General features: G+C 43.0%; 1 long non-coding RNA gene across 2 annotated transcripts in view; it reads left to right on the top strand.

Annotated features, from left to right (window-relative positions):
• The first annotated feature begins 2,383 nt into the window (after positions 1 to 2,383).
• LOC147336591 (uncharacterized) overlaps positions 2,384 to 13,326 on the top strand; it is a 46,518-nt gene continuing 35,575 nt past the window's right edge. Inside the window, exons 1-3 of one of the 2 annotated variants that reach the window (XR_015128297.1) lie at positions 2,384 to 2,671; positions 4,293 to 4,466; positions 5,142 to 5,273. This is a non-coding gene — a long non-coding RNA (uncharacterized LOC147336591). Of the gene's footprint in view, positions 2,672 to 4,292; positions 4,467 to 5,141; positions 6,745 to 13,326 lie in introns of those variants that run through there. The other variant, XR_015128296.1, reaches the window with a different exon arrangement.

Here is a 13,326-nt window from a genome sequence, read left to right as displayed (position 1 = left end):
GCTCCCTGAGCACTGGTCTCACAGCCAGCTGCACATAGAGACCAGTGTTGTTAGTCCAGGTCAGAAGATGACTTGTTGGAATGAAAATGAGCTTGTAGTTTGTCTGCTTTAATAATGTGACTGGAAAAAGGTGTTGGACTTCAAATATGTCCATTTCTTTCACACTTCACCTTTAAAAGTGAAGCCTTGTGGTTCCTGGAAGGAAAAACACGACTTTTTCAAGTCTTTGTCCTGTTTTTATGATAAATGTAGGACTTTAATGTGAAACATTCAGAGTTTTTTCTCTTGTTGTGTTTGTTTGAAGCTGCTTCCTGTTGGCTTCAGCTGTTTGGAGTTTCCATTTTCTAAACTTCTACATTCTGAACTTTCTTCAGCTCTGAACAGATAATGAAACACTGAATGTGAACGTGAGTACAGGGACAGGGTGGAGCAACAGTTTGACAACCCTCGGAGTATGTGGCAGGGACTAAAAACGATCGCAGACTTTAGAGGGAAAACCAGCACACCGCAGACCACGGCCTCTCTGTGTGAGGATCTAAACGTATTCTACGCTAGATTCAACACAGCGAACACCATGAGACCGGACAGTGTGCGCACCGCGGATGACGTCAGTGCGCACAATGTGTCTGAGGAGGATGTGCGGAGGTGCTTCAGGAAGGTGAACGCGCGCAAAGCTACTGGTCCGGACGGGATTCCCGGCCGCGTCCTCAAGTCATGCGCGGCTCAGCTGGCTGGAGTGTTCACGCACATCTTCAACCTTTCCCTCTCTCTGTCTGTAGTCCCAGCCTGCTTCAAAATGGCCACCATCGTCCCTGTACCCAAATCCTCCACCATCTCCTCATTGAACGACTGGCGACCTGTAGCCCTGACCCCCATCGTGAGCAAATGCTTCGAGAAGCTGGTCAGGGACTTCATCCGCTCTGCACTACCCGACTCACTGGACCCTCTACAGTTCGCATACCGCCACAACAGGTCCACTGATGATGCCATAGCCCTGACACTACACACTGCCCTGTCACACCTGGAGAAGAGAGACACGTATGTGAGAATGCTGTTTGTAGATTACAGCTCAGCATTCAATACCATCGTTCCCTCGAAGCTGGACAGGAAACTGCAGGATCTAGGACTGAGCAGCTCCCTCTGCAGCTGGATCCTTAGCTTCCTGTCTGACAGACGCCAAGTGGTCAGACTGGGCAGCATCACCTCATCCCCCATCACACTGAACACTGGTGCTCCACAGGGGTGTGTACTAAGCCCTCTCCTGTACTCACTCTACACCTACGACTGCACGGCCACTAACAACTCCAACATCATTGTGAAGTTTGCGGACGACACTACAGTGGTGGGTCTTATCACCAACGGTGATGAGACGGCTTACAGGGAGGAGGTCAGCACCCTGACCCACTGGTGTCAAGACAACCATCTCACCCTCAACGTCGCAAAGACAAAGGAGTTGATAGTGGACTTCCGGAGGTGCAGAGAAGTACACACCCCCATCACCATCAACGGCGCTGCTGTGGAGAGAGTGAGCAGCTTCCGTTTCCTTGGAGTACATCTGGCTGAGGATCTCACGTGGTCAGTACACATAAACAAAACAGTGAAGAAGGCGCAGCAGCGCCTCTTCTTTCTCAGGAGACTGAAAAGATTCGGCATGAGCCCCCGCATCCTCAGGACCTTCTATCACTGTGTCATTGAGAGCATCCTCACTGGATGCATCACCACCTGGTATGGCAACAGCACCGCCTACAACCGCAAAGCTCTCCAGCGAGTAGTGCGGTGCTCTGAACGGATAATTGGAGGTGAGCTTCCCTCCCTCCAAGACATCTACAGGAAGCGGTGCCTGAGGAAAGCGGGGAGGATCATCAAGGACTCCAGTCACCCCAGCCATAAACTGTTCAGACTGCTTCCATCAGGAAGGAGGTTCTGCAGCATCCGGTCCCGTACCAGCAGACTGAGAGACAGCTTCTTCCACCAGGCCATCAGACTGCTGAACACTCATAGACACCTCAGCTTCACTACTGGAACTTCAACACTATGCACTCCACACTGTATATAAATGCCACTTGTTTTGCACATATTCAACTCTGTATATTTTTATATATTTTATTTTATTTATATTTTATTTTATTTTTTTATTTATTTTTATTTTTTTACTATTTAATTTGTAGAAATGTGTATACACACACACACACACACGTAGGATAATATTTAGTATACACATCCAGGAATGCATACACTATTATATATTGTACATATATTTATTAGTTTCAGATTAGCCATTCTTGTATTTTGCTCGTTTGTGTTGTTGTGTTTTGCATATCTCTGTTGCTTGTGGGGCTCGCACACAAGAATTTCACTCGCATGTGCTGTGCCAGTGTGCCTGCACATGTGATGTGACAATAAAAGTGATTTGATTTGATTTGATTGATTTGATTTGAATGATTTCAAGCTCACACTTTGTCTAATAAACTTACATCTTTCATTCTTTATACAGATTGAGGGACTGTGGTTTGTCAGAGATCAGCTGTGATTATCTGGCAGCAGCGCTGAAGTCCAACCCCTCCCATTTGAGAGAGCTGGACCTGAGCTGGAACACCAAGCTGCAGGATCCAGGAGTGAAGCATCTGTGTGGTTTCCTGGAGAGTCCAGGATGTGGACTTGAAACTCTGAGGTCAGTCAGCATGTTTTAGTTGTGCTGAGATGAATATGATGTGAAAGTTGTGCTGACACTAAACTGCAGACATCAGGCTGATATTATACTGATCCACACTGAGGATCTTCATGGTAAAGTCTGTTTTCTTCTTCTCTGGTTTAGTCCATTGACTGCAGCAGAACAATGTTCACATTTCAAACCTTCAAAGAAGAAGAAAAATCCTCCACTGGATAATTCACTGTGAAACTCTCCAACTCTTCATTCCACCTTAAAGTCTCTCTGACACTGAAATCCAAAGCAAAATGTGTGTTTGCTTTACAGACAGCAGTCCAACACAAACATACACACATCATCCAAAACACAGTCCAACATCTTCCTGTTTCTGACTCCAGGCCAGCTCCACTAACACTTTCTCATCAGACACTGCCACCTAGTGGAGGAAGTCTTAGTTCCATTTGAAGCTTCAGATTACAGTTAGTTCCTTTACAAAGAGGTGGAGGTGGTGGGGCCACAGCACCATCATCACTGAGTGCCATAGGACACTTAACCTTTGTTTCCATATGCTGGGAACTTCCTGTTGTTCCAAGGAGGACTGGAAAATGTGTGAAAATCTCCCAGTCAGTTCCTCACAGCACACTTCAATCATTTCCCTCCCACAGCATCAGGACCAGGGCTTTTTCTCTCTTTGGTCCCACTAAGAGATTTCCACACAAACACCTCATCAGTGGGACTCTCAGAGCTACCAGCCCTTTGCTACAATCACAAAGCTCTTCATTGAAATCAATGATATCAAAGCTGGAATCAAATGAGTCCAAGTCTTCTGCTGATTCAGCATCACATTCATCTTTGCTCCTTGTTCTGCATCCCCACCATGGACTTCATTCCTTTCCAAGCCAGCCTTGAGTGTCCTTTATTCAGCTCATCCTCTGCTTTACTTTTACACCTGATTTTAGCTGCTTTATCTCTCTTTCAACAAGTTTCTGTGCCTCAATCTTTTTCTTCTCTCCCTCATAACAAGACAGCTTCTTCTGCCTGAGAACATGTTGGAGTGATTTACTAATCCAGGGCTGCTTATTGGGGAAAATACTTCCTGTTTCCAAAGTAATCCCCATTTTTCCCAGAAAGAAATGTAAGTAGAAATCGATGATCTAAGTGAGAACATGAGCCTTTAAAAAGTCCCAGTGGGTGCAGTCAAATTAGTCCCTCAGTCCCAGTATAGAGTCTTTGGTCCAGACTGGAACAACTGTGTTCCCAGTTTGAACTCTCTTCAGTCCTGTGACCTGACAGACCCAGAGGGGCCATCACATCACATTTAGAAGCTCCCCTAATGGAGCCACAACACATGTCCAATACTTAGTCTGTCTTGTTGGACCAACTGGAAGAAATGATTCAAGGACTTAGTCACAGAACAGAGATTCAAATCTCCAAAATCCAACTGGCTGCATCAGGACATATAGTCTGAAACTCTGCACAGTTTCCTGTTTGAAGCTGCTTCCTGTTGGCTTCAGCTGTTTGGAGTTTCCATTTTCTAAACTTCTACATTCTGAAGCTTCTTCAGCTCTGAACAGATGATGAAACACCGAATGATTTCAAGCTCACACTTTGTCTAATAAACTTACATCTTTCATTATTTATACAGATTGATCGACTGTGGTTTGTCAAAGATCAGCTGTGATTATCTGGCAGCAGCACTGAAGTCCAACCCCTCCCATCTGAGAGAGCTGGTCCTCTGGGGAAACAACCTGAAGGATCCAGATGTGAAGCAGCTGTCTGATCTTCAGAAGAGTCCAGACTACAGACTGGAGACTCTGGTGTAAGTAGAGTGATGGAGTGAGTGGGTGGTGCTGTCAGCAGTATGGTACTAAACACAGTCAGTATGAAACAAAGATCCAGTGTTTCCTGTAAAGCTGCAGCTTCTCAGTGAAGCTGTGAGAGGAGAATGGTGACAGGCTTCAGGATTGGACACAAACACTTCCTGTTTCTGACCTTTATGGTCACCATAGTAACGGCTGACACGCTCTGATCAAACACTGTCAACAGCCAATCAGCTCTCTGAACAAAGCAGCACGCAGATCAATGACTGCATTCATTTCCAAGTTTAAAGCAGTGAAGAACACAGTCTGTAGGTGAGGAAGAATTTAGTGAGAGCAGATGTTTGGATGGAATTCCTCCAGTTAACAGCTGGAACCGTCCATCTGGATTGTTGGGCTTGTTGTTGGGGTTCCTACAGAGCTCAGAGTGGACACACCAAGGTTCTTCTAATGAATGAAAGTCCAAACTCAAACTAGGAGGGAAAAACATTTTCATCAACTTCAATAAAAATCCAAAGATTAGAAAAAGTGGAGCAACAATGAGTCCTAGTACAGTCCCAGCACTGAAGTCCCTGCTGCTCTTTATACTGGATGTGCTGCATCACTGACTGACAGCTGATGAAGAGTCTCTGGAAACACTCGTTTATCTCCTCTGCTCTTCCTTCTTCTCTCTGCAGGTGGAGGGACTGATGGTAAACAGGACGGTGTGTGTGCTGAGAGAGGAGGAGCTGTGTCCTGATGATCCAGAGAGGTTGAAGAAGCAGCAGCTTGTGTGTAGAGACGCTCTGACTGGGCCATGTTACTGGGAGGTGAGAGCTTCATCCAGCAGTGACTGACAGAGGAATGAGAAGAAGTGCAGATGACTGTCAGTGCTGCAGAGTGAACTGCTCTGAGAACAGCTCCACTGTCAGACACAATGTAGAGTCCAGCATCATCCCTGTGTGTCCCTCTGGATCTGACAGAGGATCATCAGTGTATCTGGACTGCTCTGCTGCTGCTCTGTCCTTCTATAGTCTCTGCACAGTCTCTGTCTGACTCTGGCTTCAGACCCTCCTGGATCAAACTCACCTGGAAAGACTTTCAAACATCACTCAATAGATTTGAATACAGAATATATTTGATATATACTGTAGATGTACTGTAGAGTTGCAGTTTGTCACTTGTAAATACAGTCTGTGAGCAGCTGTGAGCTGAAAGATCTTTCTAGAAACACGAAATGTTTTCACTCTTCTGTTGCTTTTTCATATATTTCCACAACATTAATATTGATCCCACCTGTCTCACCTGTTTCATGCTTTTATACATAACAACAGGACACGTGTGATCTGAGCGCTGCTGTGGTTGCTGTGCTGCACGTCTTCATTTAGATAACAGAGACATCTAGTGGTTCAGAGGGAGAACTGCAGGAGGTGGAGCTGTGTTTTAGCATGGAAAACTTTTTATCTTTTAGACGCAGATACAAATATGACAAGTATCAGTGTGAGATACAAAAGGTCACATCAGTCAGCAGAGGGAACAGTGATCACACAGCAATGTAAGAATAGAAACATAACAGTGAATCTGGACATGTATACAGATGGAAGCAAACAAACAGGATGTAACACTACATTAAAGCCACAAATGGGAAGAAAACAAAGCCAAAGGAAAATATATTTGATCTCAGGAATCCAAATCAGATGCTTTAGAGCAGGGGTCGGCAACCCTGGGCACGTGTGTCACACCTGGCAAGCGAAGGGTTAACTGATGGCACGACCATAGCTGGACTGGCCATCGGGCATACTGATGGTGATTTTTCGTTTTTATGGGCCAATGATGTTTTTTTATTTTCTTGTAACGGTATAAACAATGAAAGATGGCGGATTGGCCGGATGCTGGTCGATGTGTAAAAATAAGTCAGTTGTTTGGTGGTGGCTATGGCGGAGCTTCCACAGAGGCAGCAGGTGGATGAGGGAAAGGGGAGGCAGGAGGAGCAGAGACCCGAGGCGGCCGCCGGTCCGAGTGTCAGGTGAACTGAACTTCAGGTAAGAAGTTATGACCTGCAGTCTATCTGGGTCAGATATAAACCAAGTTTAGGTGGAGTTTATTTTCATTGTGCTGACTTTTTACAGTCAGTTACAATAACTCGTACTGCTACTAGCTAGCATGACGGAGTTTCTATACTGCTGGGTGGTGCTATGATGTTACTGATAGTGAACTTTACAGTGGCTTACAAAAGTATTCGGCCCCTTGAACTTTCCCACATTTTGTCACATTACAGCCACAAACATGATTCAATGTTATTGGAATTCCACGTGAAAGACCAACACAAAGTGGAACGAAAATCTTATATATATATATATATATATATATATATATATATATATATTTACAGTGATGCTAAATAATCCAAACAACAATAAATCCCCAGTGCGTTCCCGACTCTGACATGTCCTCTTGCCAGTGTTAGTGTTCTTTGTCTCCGCTCCTCAGTGTCTGAGCACCCCGTGCTCGCTGCCCTCTCGTCTCCACACTCCTCCTGGGGAATAACAAAGAGGCAGCCGTCAGCAACGCCACAATGCAGCAGACTAACCTTAACTAACTCGCCAAGAGACTAACGTGAAGTTACGCAATGATCCAGCATCGGAGACAGCTCCACCACACTCCTAAGTAGCTCCTCTGACGAGGCTTGATCAGCTGCAGGTGTGAGTAATTCTCCTCCGCAGGTGTGGCCAGGCTCCTGGCTGACACACACACACACACACACACACACCTAGATACACAAACATGGAAACAGGAGACAGCAGCACCAAAAACACACATGTCCATAACTTCTTACAGGCCCTGGGTCACCCAGACCCCGGTCCCATGACAATTCCTCAAAACTAAGTAGGCCTACACACCAGGGTTTGGACATGTGTGGACCCAAACTATACTTACACTTTACCCTTTTTTGTGTCACCAAATACACTTTAATATCTTCTAGACAAGAATGTAGTGGCATAATCTTTAACCTCCTAAGACACAAACTCCTCCGTGGCATTCATTTTTAGTTTCTCTTTGATATTTGGGCTGATTGGGACCTGATGAATGTAAAAACAAAGAATTACCAGGTTTATTTATTTTTTACCAAATTTTTGTTTCTGAGAAAAATGAGAGCCACATATGAGGATATTTGTCTAAAATTTCGATAGCACAGTGGCAGTATAACATCCTTGTAAGTGGATATCAGGCCCTTGTAGAGCAAAATGTAGTATTTTGGTCTAAACAACCCAAAATGTGATGTCCACATATGTGGACGCCAGGTCCTAGGAGGTTAAATATCTGCTCACTTTGTCAAAATGAACCTAATCATCTCTGATGAGTTCAGTGATGTCTGCCAGCTCACCTTGCAAGTGGTCGAGCTTATACCGCCGACAACGCGGCCACAACTTGTAAACCCCCTGCTGACTATCACCTCTGGAGTTATTTATTTATGTTAGTTTCAACTGTTCCTGCAAAAAGTAAGCACGTGTTACTGATAAAAGTCCAATAGAAGCAAAGTCTAAACTTTGAAAACAAAAAACAAAAACCTGTCTGATTAAGATCTGATTTTTGGGGAGTTTCAATAAGCAGTGTGACCCATGTATATGCATCAGGAGTGGGTTTTGATTATCGATTTATCGATTAAAATCGATTCTGGCTTGGATAACGTGATATCGATTCATTAAAATCCTGAATCGATTTTTTTAATATAAATTTATTTTGGCCAAAACGCCAGAATCTCAGGTTAAACCTCCCAAAATTTCAACAACCACCAAACAGCTAAAACAGTAAATGAGAGCAGGAACACGGATTCTGCACAAAGACACAAAGCGCGGAGCCGCCGACGCATCAGAATCAGTGAGATGTGACTTTCTCACCTGACGGCACGGACACGAGCTGAAAGCCGACAGCTCGCTGATTCTGATGTTTCGGCGGCTCCGCGCTTTGTGTTTACGCCCTTTTTGCGCTGATTCTGAAGCTGCAGGTTTGATCTCTCTCCAAACAATATTGAGTAAACCAGCAGCAAAAGAAGATCCAAACTACGCTTCACATAAACATCGTCATGAATTCCCTCTGATTGTTTTGCTGCCACCAGGATAAAATCACACTTCATGCACAGCTCTCTCTCTCTCTCTCTCTCTCTCTCTGTACTTCAAGAACAGTTTCCTGTCTAAAAATCTGTTTTCTGCATTATTCGCTTGCTTGTTACGCACAAGTCTACCGTTCTTACAGCCTGTCGGCCGCTGTTTTTTCTTTTACTTACTTCTGAAAACAAAGCCTCGTTTCTGCCGTTCAATACTGAACAAATTTAAACTTTTTAAAATGATGCAAAATTGCAAAATGCTCAGCTGTGTCTGTAATCAAACCTCTGTAACTTTGCTCTGCTTCACGTCAGCAGCATCAGGTAATGTTCATATGTTCATTAATGGTTTTCTTTTGTTTTTGATGTACTGCAGAATATTTGTATAAAATCCCAGGCCAGGAAAACCTTCATGTTTTTCTGTTTGATCCTCAGCTACTTTGACACAAAGGCATCTGCTGTGACGCTCACACCTTTGATAAAGTCTCGCAAGTGTCAGATTTCTTTTTATAGATATAAAAATATAGAAATGTACTGATGCATGACCTGAATTATAATATTTCTGACTGTCTGAGGCAAAATTTCCCCGATTCAAATTGAATCAAATTGAATCAAATTGAATCAAATTGAATGGAATCGATTCTAGACATGAGTGACGATGCCAGGCCTAATATGCATGTTTTAATAAAAGAGATAATGTTGGTGTTTCAGTCATGTAGTAACTGTTAGCTTTAACTGTACAAGGCTTGTTAGACATAATGAAACACATCGTACAGATTTCTGGATGTTAGACTATAATTTTTATTATGATTATTAATCTTGAGTCTAAAAAGTCAGTCGAGTATATCCAGGATATCTTTCTGTTAACTGGATTCACTGACCCTAACACTGGGACCAGGATAAGCGGTCGCATGGAGCTGGTTACCAGCTGGTTACCAGCTGACAATCTTATTATTTAATTAATTTAATTAAGTTATTTAATTTTTCTACTTTTTCCTCTACATTTCCCCTGAAATGAAGGGATTGTGTTGAACATGCTTTAGTTCCTCACATTTTTCTGCATCTCTTTGTTCAACCCCCTGAATTAAAGCTGAACGTCTGCACTTCAAACACATCTGAGTTGTTTCATTTAAAATAGATTTTAGTGTATGTACAGAACCAAAATCAGAAATGAAGTTCTCTCTGTCCAGATATTTATGGACCTAACTGTATAATCTATACAGCACGTAAAAAATGCTGTAAATAAAGAAGTCTGTGAAAATGTGGCGCTTCCAGGTCAATTTAAACTGAAGTGATATAATCTTCTGCCCACAGTTTGAGTTTGTATTGTCTCAGCTGCAGACAGACTATGATATTAATGTTATTAGTTATTAATATTATTAGTTATAAAGGACACCTTCCTGCCTTTAGTCTTATTCATGATGATTATTAGTCGTCTTCTAATGTCCACAAGTCTGTATGATGTGTTTCATAGTTTCTAACAAGCCTTTTACACTTAAGTTACTGCATTGCTGAAACACCAACATCTGCTTATTGAACAAAACAAAACAACCAAAAGACCACACATCTGATTTTATTTTTATTTTAATAGACTTCCAAAGATTATACCAGATAACTGGCCTCAGAATATAATTGAATAAACATGTTTAAAAACGATAACCTAATCCTGTCTTGACAGGCTGAGCTCTTCAGTATCCACCGACAGCATCGTCATGCTGAGTCAGACGTTTCTGCTCCTGCTGGAAATACTCTTCCTCTTTCCACATTGTACCAAATGTTTTTAAATGTCAGTTTCAATTTAAAATTAAAGATTAAAAAAGTGTAACACATGATGCAAATGTAAACAAAAGCCCCTCTGCAGTATCAAGTCTGCATGGCACAGTGACACACTTTAGGTGATCTCCATCCTTGGGAAAAGTGCTGTCAGCTATTTCCCAGTCCCCTGGCGTCTGTGCTGTTCACAGAATCACAATTCCATCGCTGAACTTCCTCTCTGCACCGTCGATTAGAGCTTGGCACGCTCCCTTCATCCTTCTGCTTCTGTTCCAACGCCGCTGAAGAATTAGGGCAGAGCACATCGTACACCCTAGTTGTCTTCCTCAACGTCAACGTTGAATCTCTTTCACTCCTTCTGGTTGTTTGCTGTTCAAAGTCTCCTCTCGACGATCTTCTGGAAGCTCAGTAGCACAGCTCACTGTGGGATGTCTGCTGTGCTGAAGCTGATCTCTGCTCCTCTATGATCCTCCTGAAGCCTCTCTCCAGGCCTCAGCTTCCATCTTGTGGATGATCTCCTTCAGTCACTCCTTCTCAGGGCACGTCACAACATCTGCAAGTTAAAATATTGACACTCCTCTTTTGCCACACGGCTCTCGCCATGTGTCAACTCCACACAATGAGACATGCACAAGAATGTTGCACATTCTCTCTGAAAAATTCTCCAGGGTTTCTCTTGGAGCAGCTCCACTCCAAACCTGTAACCCTGTGTCAAAGAAACATTAGTCAGTGGTTAAATGTTAAGATTGTTCAACTCCCAGCTCCACCTGGAGCCTGTATCCTTGCCTGTAGACAAAACCCTGTAAGTTAAAACAAACTTCACATTTGCAAACAACTGTAGCTCATAAGAGTAATAAAGTATTCAGCATCACAGAGACAAGTATCATTGCAGGTTTATTCTAAATCATTAAACTCCTGCTTTTGTGCCATAATTTGCTCCAAATCATCGATCATCTCAACTTCATCCCACATTGTAATCAGTGACTTTCCTTAAGTTCGTCACTCACTTGTTTCATCACTATGAGCTCAATAGTGGTCAGATAATGAGCCCCATTTTAACTATTCTATAACCCTGCACATCTGCTCAGTTGTCACTTGTCTGTCTGTGCTGAATCCTTTACAGCTCTTGTCAGCTTTCAGCAGTCCAGTCAGTTCCCCATTTTTACTCATTTTTTATTCATTTATTCATTCAGTGCTGATAGTGGAATCTATCGTCGCATTTCGTTTCCACCCTCAGCAATATGACGCCATTTCAAAAAAGAAAAAGAATTTAGACTGGATCACCGCTGAATCCTTTCAGACAGGGACTCGCTTCCTAATTGTCCCAATAAGTGGCTTTCTCCTGAGCCCATTTTAATTTTGGAGAAACTCACTTTGCAACCGTTCCCAACAACATGTTGTGTAGTTCTTCCTGTTCAAATGTTCAGATGTGCTTTAAATGACAGAGATTTAGCAACAAACTTTCAGTGCACTGTGAAAGTAACAGAATAAAAAGGAAAAAAGAAAGAAAGGCCTTGTTGAGTCATGACACGTGTTCTTCATCCCAGGAGGGGAAATCATACCAAACCTAACTGTCAGGTTCAACTTATATGTCACTCAGCCACACACCTCACACCACACAACATAACCCTGTTGTCTCATCACATAACGAGTTTCTTCTCATGTAACCAAATGTGTGCCATGTTAAAACTTCTTCACACATCAGAAACTCAACAATCAGCTCACTCATTCAAGACCCCTCATCAGCATCCTGTTTTCTCCTCTATGATGCAACCATCTGTCCTCCAAAATAATATTCGTCCACTAGTCTATGTATCACTTTCATCTTACTAGTGACTTGGACAAGATGACAAACAGAATCTCATGCTTCATGAGTCAAATTGTTGTCGTGTTGAACAGATTCATGTACTGATCATCTCCAGAATGTTAGAAGAGCTTTAATGAATCATTAGAAACAACTTACAGCTGCACAGTTGTGTCAAACCAATCTTTGTGTCATTGTGGGATTGTTGTGTTTCTACATGTGACACACGTCTAAAACATGCACACAATTTGAACACAAAACAGGGACATTTGTTACCACAGCCAGATGCTGAGAGCCACTTACTTGTAGTCCTGTGTCTATATACACTCAACAAAAATATAAACGCAACACCAAACGCTCCCTCATTGCTTGTGGCATCTGTGGCATTTTGCTGTGAGACAAAACTGCACATTCCAGGGTGGCCTTTTGTTGTGGGCAGTCTGAGGTACACCTGTGCACTACTCATGATGTCAGATCAGCATCCTGATGTGGCACACCTGTGAGGTGGGATGGATTATCTCAATATGGCAGATGTGCCCACTACCACACATTTGGACTGATTTGTGACCACTGTTTGGGAGGGATGGTTATATTGTGTATCTGGAATGAATTTTAGGTCTCTACGTCCATCCCATGGGGAATGGGAGCAGTAACAAAGGTGTTGCGTTTATATTTTTGTTGAGTGTATATGTACCATTAGATGTTATTGGAATGAAATGATTGTCAGCTTTGATAGTTTCATGTATGTATGACGGTGAAAAAGCCGTCGGCCTCTGGAAGGAAACAGACGACATTTCAGAGGCTGCAGCAGATTTCTTTGATTTGGGGCCTTTTTCAGCTTTATTGGACAGAGCAGTGAAGATAAGTGACAGCAAAGCAGAGAGAAAGGGGGCGTGGCCCGGGTCAGAATCAAACCAGGCCAGCTGCTCTCCACCTCGTGGCACATGGTCACCTGCTCATCCTAGTGAGCTCCACCAGCAGCCCTTTCACACACTTTACACTGTCAAACACTGTGTGTGGACCTCAGCTAACAACAGGCTACATTTAAGTCTGGACTACATGCTTTTATATTGAGGAGATTTTTCACTGTTTTTATTCCATCAGCAGCTCAACATCATGAGCAGCTTTGACATAAAGACATCAAACTCAAGCTGACTTTAAACTACTTTTAATACAGGGGCTCAAAAACAACAACATCTGTATT

Source organism: Aulonocara sp. 'chitande type north' Nkhata Bay, linkage group LG3 (assembly GCF_057382095.1).
Source record: "Aulonocara sp. 'chitande type north' Nkhata Bay isolate Kocher_YH1m ecotype deep benthic linkage group LG3, A_spYH_male_GT1.1, whole genome shotgun sequence".
Taxonomy (NCBI): Eukaryota; Metazoa; Chordata; class Actinopteri; order Cichliformes; family Cichlidae; genus Aulonocara; species Aulonocara sp. 'chitande type north' Nkhata Bay.
Note: the sequence above shows the minus strand (reverse complement) of the source record. Positions and strands in the feature narration are given on the sequence as shown.